Here is a 12,378-nt window from a genome sequence, read left to right as displayed (position 1 = left end):
TCTTCACCCAACCTAAGGTCACGAAGATCTTCTTCTATGTTTTGTTCTGGAAGTTTTATATTCCTAGGTTTTACATTTCTGTCTGTATTTTGAGTTAATTTTTGTATCTAAAGTGAAGTTTGGATACACGTTGCTCTTTTTGCATCTGGATATCCAAACATGGTATAGCTGTGTGTTGATAAAACTACCCTTTTGCCAAGAAATTGCTGAAGGCCATGAAGATTTCCTTGTTTTTCTAAAAGCATAATCGTTTTAGCTCTTATGTTTAGGCCAACGGTCCATTTTGATTTAATTTGTATGTATGTTGTGACATGAAGGTCTAAATTCATCTTTATCCGATTGTCATTTTGTTGCATAATTTCTTGAAAACAAACATCATTTGTTGAAAAGGCTCTTTTCCCTATAAAATTTCCTTGGTATGTTGATAAAAATCAAGTGATCACAAATGAAGAACTATTTTTAAATCAGTTCTGTTCCATTGATCTACATCTTTCCTTGCATTCATGTCACAACTATCTTGATTACTGTAACTTTTAGTAAGCTTTGAAATCAGGGAGTATGAAGTCCTTTAACTTTGTTATTTTTCTAAATTGTTTGGCCTCTTTGGGGTCTTTTGCACTTCCATATAAGTATTTAAGTCATCTTGTCAATTCTGCAAGAAGGCCTACTGGAATGTGAGAAAAGTCACATTGAATTTATTAGATCAATCAGGGAACAACTGATACGTAACAATATTGTGTCTTCCAGTCTATGAACATGAAATGTCTTTCGATTTATTTAGATTTTCTTTAATGTCTCTCAGGCAGTGTTTTATAGTTTTCAACATACATGTCTTACACATTTTTGTTAAGTTTACTCCTAAGCATTTTATTCTCTTTGATGGACTAGTTTTATTCATTTCATTTTCATATTAGTCATTGCTAGTATAGTGAAGTACAGTTGCTTTCTGTGTCTTAATCCTGGGTCCTCAAATGTACTCAACGTGTTTATTAGTTCTAGTAGCTGGGTTTTTTTTTTTTTTTAATGGATTCCTCAGTATTTTCTTTTCTTTTCCTTTTGAGACAGGGTCTCACTCTGACAGGTCTTGCCTAGGCTGAAATGCAGTGGCATGATTACAGCTTACTGCAGCCTCAATCTCCTGGACACAAGCAGTCCTCCCTCCCTAGCCTCCCAAGTAGCTGGGACTACAGGTGCATGCCACCATGCCTGGCTATTTTGGTTTTGTTTTGTTTTTGTAGACACAGGGTTTTGTATGTTGCCCAGGTTTGTCTCAAACTCCTGGACTCAAGCGATCCATCTACCTTGGCCTCCCAAAGTGCTGGTACCACTGGCATGAACCACGTGCCTGTCCTGGTATTTTCTTCATATTTGTGAATAAATAACAGTTTTTTTTTTATCTTTTTTCGATCTGGACTGCCTTCTTTTTTATTATTGGACTGGCTAGAACTTCCCTACAATGCTGACTAGAAATGGCAAGAGCACACCTGCTTGCCTTATTCCTCATTTTATGGGAAAAGCATCCAGTATTTCACCATTAAGTATGATGTTAGCTGTAAGCTTCTTACAGATACACTTCATTACATTGAGGAAGGTACCTTCTATTCCTAATTTATTGAGAGGTTTTTTTTTTTTTATCATGAATGGGTATTGGATTTTATCAAATATCTTTTTTTGTATCTACTGAGGTAATCACATAAATTTTGTCCTTTATCCTATTAATATTGTCTATTATATTAATTGATTTTCAGATGTTAAATCAACGTTGCATTCCACAGATATATCCCAGTTGGTCATGGTATATAATTCTCTTTCTCTGTTCCTAAAGTTGTTTTGCTAATATTTTGTTAAGGGCATTTGTACCTATATTCTATAGTTTTCCCATGATGTCTTTGGCTTTGGTTTCAGGGTAACACTGGCCTCACAGAATAAATTGGGGAGTGGTCCTTCCTATTCCTTCTACTGGAAGAGTTTGTGAAGAAATGATATTACTTCTGTCGTAAATGTTTGATAGACCACCAGTGAACACCTCTGACCCAAGCTTTTCTTTGTGGCCAGATTTTATATTATGAATTCAATTTTTTTTGCTTATTATAAGTCTATTAAGATTTTATATTTCTTCTTCTTGAATTACTTTTGGTAGTTTGTGTCTTTCTAGAAATTTCCATTGCATCTGAGTTGTCTAATTTGTTGCCATACAATTTTTCCTGGTATTCCCTTATAATCCTTTCAACTGTTGTAGGGTCAGTAATGACATCCCCATATTCACTCATTATTTATGCATTTGTGTTTTTTACCTTTTTTCTTACTTTAGCTAAAGGTTTTTCAATCTTGTTGGTCTTTTCCAAGAAGCAACTTTTTGTTTCACTGATTTTTCTCTCCTGCTTTTTGATTTTCTACTGCACTGATTTTCATTTGCATCCTTAATATATTCTTCTTGCTTTGGGTTAGTTTGCTCTTCTACTCGTGGATTATTTAAAAATTGTTTTTAATTTTCAAAATACTTGGGTATGTCCCAATTTTCTTTCTTTCTTTCTTCTTCTTCTTTTTTTTTTTTTTGTTATTGTTGTTGAGACAGAGTCTCACTCTGTTGCCCAGGCCGGAGTGCAGTAGTGCAATCTCGGCTCATTGCAACCTCTGCCTCCCAGGTTCAAGTGATTCTCCTGCCTCAGCTTCCTGAGTAGCTGGGATTACAGGCATGCGCCACCACACTTGGCTAATTTTTTGTATTTTTAGTAGAGATGGGGTTGCCAGGCTGGTCTCGAACGCCTGACAAGTGATTTGCCCACCTTAGCCTCCCAAAGTGCTGGGATTACAGGCATGAGCCACTGTGCCCAGGCCCATTTTATTCCTGTTTTTGTTTTAATATCATTGTGGCCAGAAAAGCATACTTTGTGTTATTTCAATCCTTTTAAATGATTGAGACTTTGTAAGTGGCCTGGTATATGGCTCATATGTGTTTGAAAACAGTGCATATCCTGCTGTTGTTGGCTAAAGTGTTCTGGGGGTGTCAGGTCAAGTTAGTTCATATGATTGTTTAAGTTTTCTAGTGGCTATGGCTCACCTCTCTGAATTCCAATCCCCTCCCTGATGTTGGCTGAGAATTTCCAACTCACCTTTCAGCTATTTGATGCTTTCAAGAGTTTTTTTTTTTTTTTTTTTCTTGCCCAGCCTTTTGCCTTTTTTAGCTGTTTTCAGCAGGATGTTTGGCCTGAATTATCAAATCAGTAATTTCTGGAACCTATATTTCAACTTTTAATATAAAATTGTCTATTTCTAACAATTGGAATTAAACTAAGTGCCATTTCCAATAATGTGTGACAAACCTGTAACACAAAGTTTTAGTGGTGAAAGAGAATAGGCATTTAAATTCCTAGCAAAGTTCCCAAATGTGGCAGTTTCTTCTTTATTTCTAAAGCAATTTAAACTACAATGTTTCTAATGTATATCACCATAATTCTGTATATATAGGGCTTTTGATTTTCAGGCAAAAAAACATTACTGGATAGACAAGGGTCATCAAATAAATATTATAAAGATGTCAAAGTTCAATTAACCTGGTTAATATATTAAAAGTTGTCATAACCTCAAGGAGAGATTGACAAAACCTCCATCCTAGGGAAAAAGTTTAACATGTCTCTCAGTAATTGATAGCTCAGCAGAAAAAATAATAATACATAGATAATTTGAATAATACAACAAACAAGTTTGATCTAAGGAAAACACATATATCTCTGAGCCTCCAACAACTGAACAACTCCCATTCTTTTCAAACACATATGAAATATTTATGACAACTGACAACATATTGGGCAATTAAAGTAGAATAATAAATTGAAATGATTGTAACTTAACTACATGTAATGATATTAGAAATCAATATTTAAACATTTAGCTAAAATATATATTTGAAATTTAAAAATCATACCTCTAAATAATCATAGGTCAAAAAAATTGAAAATTAGAAAATTCTGGTCACCAAGATGGCAGAATAGAAGGTAACCTGCTCAAATCTCCCCACAACAACAAGAATTCTGCACCTATCCACAATCCAAAGTCTCTCTGCCTCAGGATTCAGGTAGGACTTTGTGAAATCTTGGTGGAGCCCAAGATCTTGGAGGATTATTTTGAGAGTGTAGACTAACACCAGTTGGCTGTTCCACCAATCTTGTTCCTGGGTTCCAGCCCAGAAATGGCCCAGTCCCCCAAGGGGCTTTGGCTACCACACTGTTTGACTTTGAACCTGCAACCAAAACCATCTGTTAAAGGATCCAGAAGGAATTGTGTACACTAGTGCCTTGGTGGAAAGGCATCTACCTGCTCATATCCATCTTAGAAGTAAACCTCAAAGTTGCCTTGTGGCTCAGCTCCAGTCCTCACCATTCCCATGTAGGTCCTAGCTCTGAGCTGCTCACACAAGGACCCAGAGGGAGACTCACTCATACCTCAATCCCAGGAGTCTGAGCTTCCCTGACCTGACAGGCTTGCCAGCCTTATCCCACAACAGATCCTGAGGGGAACCAGTCTCAACTCCAGCCCCTCCCACCGCAATCAGAGAACTATTCCATCTGTACTGAGATCTGCTGAGAGATGCTTACCTATCTGGGTCAACATAATGGGCTCTCCAGCCTCTGTCCCACAGCAGATTCCAAGGGGACCCAGTCTCAACTCCAGCTCCTCTTGTTGCAGTAAGGAACCCATTCCACCTATGCAAAGACCTGCTAGGAGGCACACCCATCTGAGCCTACAGTACAGTCTTCTAGACTCAGGTCCCTGGCTAGCATTCCCACACAGTCCCAGTATATCCGTTCCTTGGGTCTTCCCCAGGTCCATCTGGGACACAAAACTTCATTAACCTCAAAGTCCTCATGAGACTCACAGCAAGTCCAGGCGTAGAGCATCCTCCAGTGCTGAGATGGCTACAGTGGTCACAGGCTCAGGGAACTCAATAGTCAGTGGGCTCAGAATCCCTGGAAGGCCCTCTGCAGAAAGGCAGGCACAAATGAGGCCAGACTGTGAAGACTAAAATAAATATTTAGTCCCTAAATGCAAGACATTGTTGCACATCCACAAGCTCAAAAACATTCAAGGAAATATGACCTAACCAGAGAAAACAAGGTGCCAGAGGCAGACCCTAAAGTGATGAAGATGTATAATGTCTCAGATAAAGAATTCCAGGCTGGGCGCAGTGGCTCACGCCTGTAATCCCAGCACTTTGGGAGGCTGAGGTGGGCGGATCACAAGGTCAGGAGATCGAGACCATCCTGGCCAACATGGTGAAATCCCATCTCTACTAAAAATACAAAAATTGGCCGGGTGTGATGGCACACACCTGTAGTCCCAGCTACTCGGGAGGCTGAGGCAGGAGCATCACTTGAACCCAGGAGGCAGGGGCTGCAGTGAGCCAAGATAGCCCATGCCCTCCAGCCTAGGTGACAGAGGTGAGACTCTGTCTCAAAAACAAAACAAAACAAAAAAGAATTCCAAATAGCTGTTCTAAATAGCTCAACAAACTTCATGAAAACACATAGGATTAATTCAGAAATGTACCGGAAAATGTAACAGAAAGATTAAAACAAATTTTTTTTAATGCGAAATCGGTCAGGTGTGGTGGCTCACGCCTGAAATCCCAGCACTTTGGAAGGCTGAGGCTGGTGGATCACTTGAGGTCAGGAGTTTGAGACCAGCCTGGATGACATGGTGAAACCCTGTCTCTACTAAATATACAAAAATTAGCTGGTCATGGTGGCACATGCCCATAATGCCAGCTATTCAGGTGGCAGAGGCAGGAGAATTGCTTCAACCCAGAAGGCAGAGGTTGCAGTGAACCAAGATTGCACCACTGGACTCCAGCCTGGGCAACAGAGCAAGACACTGTCTCAAAAAAAAAAAAAAAAAGTGAAATCTTAGAGTTGAAAAATACTATGAAAATTTCAATAGAGAACATCAACAGCAGAATTAATCAAACATAGGAAAGAATCAGTGAGCTCAAAGACAGACTATTTGAAAATACATAGAAGAGAGAAAGAAAACATAATGAAAAGGAATAAAGCAAGCTTAGGGGATCTATAAGGCAACATCAAACCAGCAAATATTCAGATTATTGGACTTAAAGAGGGAACTGAGGAAGAAAAATAGGTAGAAAGCTTATTTAAAGAAATAATAATAGAAAACTTTCCAAACCTGGAGAAATATATAAATATCCAAGTACATGAAGACCAAAGGTCAGCAATCAGATTCAACCCAAATAAGAATACTCCAAGACATATAATCAGACTCTCAAAGGTCCAACATAGAGAGGGGATTCTAAAAGTAGCCAGAGAAAAGAAGCAAATAACATATAAGAGAGATCAAATATTCCTGGTAGAAGACTTCTCAGTAGAAACTTTACAGGCCAGGATGGAGTAGGAAGATGTATTTCCACTCTGAAGAGGGAAAAAAAATCTGCCAAACAAGAATACCATACCCAGAAAAGCTATCTTTCAGAAATGAAGGAGGAATAAAGACTTTCCCAGACAAACAAAAGCTGGGGCAATTGATTGCTACTAGATTGGACCTATAAAAAAATGCTAAAGGGATTCTTCAAACCAAAAGAAAAGGACACTAATATGATTGTTATACTAATGTAATAATCGTGATATGTAAACTACTCATATATTTACTAAGAAGACTAAAAGACAAAACTATTTAAAATAATAACTACAATTTGTTAAAAGATAGGCAACATAAAATGCAAATTGTGACATCAAAAATTCAAAATGGAGGAAAAGAGTTAATGTGTACAGGGTTTTTCTTTCTTTCCTTTTTGTATGATCAGAGATAGGTTGGTTTAAAATAACTATTTAAAATAATTTGTTATATCTATAGGATGTTTTAAGCCACACAGGGGAAAAACTGAAATCCTTCCCACTAAGATATGGAATAAGACAAGGATGCCCACTTTCACCATTTGTATTGAATATAGTACTGGAAATTATAGCCAGAGCAATTAGGCAAGAGAAAGAAATACAGGGCATCCAAGTTAGAAAGGAAGGAGTCAAATTACTTGTTTGCAGATGATGTGATTTTATATGTAAAAAAACCTGAAGACTCCACCAAAAAACTTTAGAACTTACGTAAGAACTTACAGTAAAGTTGCAGGGTACAAAATCAACATACAAACATCAGTAGTGTTTATCTATGCTATAGCAATCAATCTGAAAAAAAAAAATCAAGAAAGCAGTCCCACTTACAATGGCTACAGAAACTAAAATATCTAGGAATAAATTTAACCAAACAAGTGACAGATCTCTACAAGAAAAACTATAAAACACTGATGAAAGAAACTGAGGAGGACACACAAAAAAATGGAAAGATATTTCATGCTCATAGATTGGAAGAATTAACATTGTTAAAATGTCTATACTACCCAAAGCAACCGCAGATGTAATCCTTATCAAAATACCAAGTACATTCTCCACGGAAACAGAAAAAGCAATTCTAAAATTTATATGGAACCACAAAAGACCCTGAATAGCTAAGACAATCCTGAGCAAGAATAACAAAGAATCACAGTAGCTGATTTCAAATTATACTACAAAGCAATAGTAAACAAAACAGCATGGTACTGGCATGGTACTGACATAAAAACAGATATACAGACCAGTGAAACAGAATAGAGAACCCAGAAATAAATTCACATGCCTACAGCCAACTGCTTCTCAATAAAGAAGCCAAGAACACACACTGTGGAAAGGACAGTCTCCTTAATAAATGGTGCTGGGAAAACCAGATATCCACACATAGAAGAATAAAACTAGATCCTCGTATTTCACCATATACAAAAATCAACTCAAAATGGATTAAAGATTTAAACATAAGGCCTAAAACTATGAAACAACTAAAATAAAACACTGAGAAAGCATTATAGGACATTGGTCTGGGCAAAGATTTTTTGGGTAAGACTTCAAAATCATAGGCAACTGGTTGGGCATGGTGGCTCACGCCTGGAATCCCAGCATTTTGGGAGGCCAAGGCAGGTGGATCATTTGAGGTCAGGTTTTGAGACCGGCCAGGCTAACATGGTGAAACCCTCTCTCTACTAAAAATACAAAAATTAGCCAGACGTTGTGGTGGGTGCCTGTAATCCTAGCTACTGGCAGGTTGAGGAAAGAGAGTCACTTGAAGGAGGGAGAGGTGGCAGTGAGCCAAGATTGCCCCACTGCACTCCAGCCTGGGTGACAGAGTGAGACTCTGTCTCAAAAAATAAATACATAAGAAATAAAAAATAAATATAGGCAACCAAAACAAAAATGGGATTACATCAATCTAAAAACTTCTGCACAGCAAAGGAAATAATTAATAAAGTGAAGAGACTTACAGAATGGGAGAAAATATTTGCAAACTATCCATCAGACAAAGGATTAATAACAACAATAATAAAAAAATTCAAACAACTCCATAGAGAAAAAAGAAACAAATAATCTGATTTAATCATGGAAAAATACCACCACAAAGAAGAAGAGGGACAAATTAAATTAAATTAAATTTTAAAAATGGACGAAAGACCTGAATAGAAATTTCTCAAAAGAAGACATACAAGTGGCCAACAGGTATTTGAAAAAATGTTCAACATCACTAATCATCAGGGAAATGCAAATCAAAAGCACATGAAATATCATCTCATTCCAGTTAGAATAATCATTATCAGGAAGACAGAAAAAAAATTCTATTGAAGATGCAGAAAGAGGGAAATGCTCGTATACTGTCGGTAGGAATGTAAAGTAGTACAGCCACTATGGAAAACGGTATGGAGGTTCCTCAAAAAACTAAAAATAGAACTACCATATGATCCAGCAATCCCACTGCTGATATGTACCCAAAAGAAAGGAAATCTCTATAGGGAAGAGACATCAGCCCATGTTTATTGCAACACTATTCAGAATAGCCAAGATATGGAATCAACCTAACCTAATGGATGAACAGCTAAAGAAAATGTGGTACATATACACAATGGGATATTATTCAGTCATAAAAAAGAACAAAATTTTATCATTTCCAGCAACATGTATGGAACTGGAGGTCATTATCTTAAGTAAAATAAGCCAGGCACAGAAAGACAAATATCACATTCTCACTCATATGTGGGAACTAAAAAAGTGGATCTCATGGAAGTATAGATTAGAATGGTGGTTATCAGATGCTGGGAAGGGAAGTGAGTAGGAGAAGATGAAGAGAAGCTGGTTAAGGACACAAAACTACAGTTAAATAGAAGGAATAAATTCTAGTATTCAAATAGTACAGCAGGAAAATTATTGTTAACAATAACGTGTTGTACGTTTCAAAATAGGAAGAGAAGAATTGTAATCTTTCCAACACAAAGAAAAGTGTTTGAGGTGATGGATATCCTAATTTCCCTGATTTGATCATTGCACATTATATACAGTATCAAAATACCACATTAGCCCCAAAATATGTACAATTATTACATACCAATTAAAAATTGTGAAATAAAAATAAATAGAAGTATATTATTAAAGAAAAATGAAATGGAAAACAACAAAAACCCTGCCCAATTTTTCCCAAACTTTTGTTATATGCAGGTGTAAAATGATATTTCAACAAATATAAGCAAAGCAAGTAAAACATAGGAAAAATTAAAGAGTTTCACACTGATGTGATATCACATTGATCATTGAAAGTGTGCTCACAAGTAATTAGGGAAATGTTGTTATATTCATACTTCATCTTTCTGTAATTGTAATGAAATAAAATTTGAGAGAAATTATATTCATATTAAATGCCTATATGCACACCCTGAACAAATAAGCATATCACTAAAGTTTTTAATGTGACCAAAACAAAATAGAAAATACTCCTAACTAAATATCATATAGCAAAACTTGTGATTCAATCTGAGAAAGCTGACTGAAAAAATAAAATGGTATGAAATTTAGTCAGGGAAGTGCTTAGAAGTACTTATAGTCTTGATACAAAAATTAGATAAAAAGTTTGAAAATTAATTAATGAGCTATATAATACAACAAAACCAAAGAAATTAGAAGGAAATAAAAAGCTAAGTTCATTAAGCATGTAATGTAATTATTTAAAAAAACTTATAAAGAAAGGATTAACAAAGCCAAAAGTTGACTTAGTATTTACAAACTTCTGGTAATATTGATGAAGAATAAAAGACAGATGCATACACAAAAACTTTAGAAATAAGGAACAGAATTTAACTATTGAAGGAGTAGAAATTAGAAGGTTAATGAAAAAATAATATAAACAAATTCATGGAATAGAAGCTAGAAGGTTAATGAAAAAAAATAATATAAACAAGTTCATGCCAAAAAATGGAAAATGAACAAATTCTTAGAAAAATAAAATTTACACAAGAAGAAATAGAAAATCTGATACCATTGTAATCATAAAAAGAATCAAATTTGAAATTTAAAATATTTCCACAAAGAAAATACCAGGCTCAGAATGTGAGTAGACAAATGTTACCATTCATGAAGTAGATAATTCTGTTATACAAACTCTTCTAGATAATAATGGGGAAAGGAAGCACTTCTCAGTTTATTCCATGATGTCATAACTCTAATGGCAAAATTAGATAAGGACCAGAAGGGAAAACACAAAAAAATTGCATGGATGCAAAATCCCTAACCCCAATATCAGTAGACTATATCCATTTGTGGATAAAAAGGTGAAGTGCTGCACTAAGTTAGGTTTATTCCCAGAAATCAAGGAAGGTTTAATTTTGAACCTATTGGTTTCCATACAAGATGGTGAAATAGCATGAGTTTCTTTCTCCCCATAATAACTCTGGTGAACCTCCCAAATGAGGTGGGATTATTGATATGATGAATCAACATAAATACTATGAGAATGCCTGAGAAAGCAGATTTGAACTGGTGCAAGTTGGCCCATGGCAAAATATTTTGGGGTGTGTGTGTGTGTGTGTGTGTGTGTTGTGTCTTTTTGTTTTGTTTTTTACAAAGCTCAGGTCTGGAGCAGCCAGACACTGCAATGAGAAGATGGCGTTGGAGAAGTTTATGGCTTATACATTTCTTCCTCCCACACATTGCTTTGGGATGATCTCTGTCTGCCACATTTACCCAGACATTATCAGCAAAAGCCCAAGCTAGATGATGTCAGCTGTGTCTAACAGCAGAGCATTTAAGCCATTTACAAGGAGAAGTTGATGGAAAGGAGTGCAGACTGATCAGATATCCCCCTTGACCACTTCCAAACCCTCAGCTAAGGAGAGAGACTTCCAGCTCCAGCTTAGAAACATGTAGAGAGCTTGGAAGTCATCACTCACATCCTCACAACAAGCAAAAAGGTAAACAAACTGAAAACCAGTGATTCCTCCTAGATCCATCAGATAGTTGAGGTCACAGGACACATTGCCACCCTGAAAACTGGAGAAGTAGGTGGATACAGAGAATCACAGGCAAGATCAGCTTACCAAGAGCAGAAGCTTCTGGAGCCAGTAACTGGTAGGAACACTTACACGATGACTGACACATTGTGGGAGGCAGATCATGGACTGGCTTGAGAGTAAGACTGGGGCCACAGTTTTATGGGGTTTTACCTCCAGGAACCCCACCAGGTTCTCACAGTGAAATCAAAGAAAAATCCCTTTGTGCTTCTGGCAGGGGTAGGAGAAAAGTAACCATTTTGAAATATGCCTGGGGAAAGTTACCATTTTGAAATATGCCCAGAGTGTTCTCTGAAACAAAGGCTTGCCCTCAAGGGCAATATTTTACTAGAAACTTTTCTGACCTGGCAGAAAGGCAATTAGACAACTCCACCCTCTCACCTAGGAATGGAAAAAAAGCTAAGAAATGCCTCTGAAGATCACAGCCCAGGGACCGAAACCCATGAAAAACCTGAGATTTAATCATAAGATGATAGATTATTATATACCTCCTCTCCCCAACACTGTACTATTATATCAATAGGACTCCAGAAGAATGACAGTGGATTGCAACTAAGAGAGGTGCAGGACTCCCTTTAAGAAGTAATTCTTCTTAAGCATACTCTACTTAAGAAGAAATTCTTCTCAACATACTCTACTTAAGAAGGAATACTTCTTAAACATACTCTACTTAAGAAGCAATTCTTCTTAAACATACTCCACTTAAGAAGGAATTCTTAGGGATCCCAAAGACAACAGGGAAGCAATAAATCAAACAAAACAAAATACACACACACACACACACACACACACACACACACACACACACACGGAAACGAGGGAACTGACGCCTATGGCACCTGTAGCTACAGCAGACATTAAGCACAGCCTAGCTCCTAGAGATTCACACGAAAGCTCGCAGTAAAAGTCTGATTACCTCAGTTCCTATTACCAGATACAGCATGCTCAGCTTTCAA

This window comes from Theropithecus gelada, chromosome 6 (assembly GCF_003255815.1).
Source record: "Theropithecus gelada isolate Dixy chromosome 6, Tgel_1.0, whole genome shotgun sequence".
NCBI lineage: Eukaryota > Metazoa > Chordata > Mammalia > Primates > Cercopithecidae > Theropithecus > Theropithecus gelada.
The sequence above is the reverse complement of the archived record's forward strand: the minus strand, read 5'-3'. Positions refer to the sequence as shown.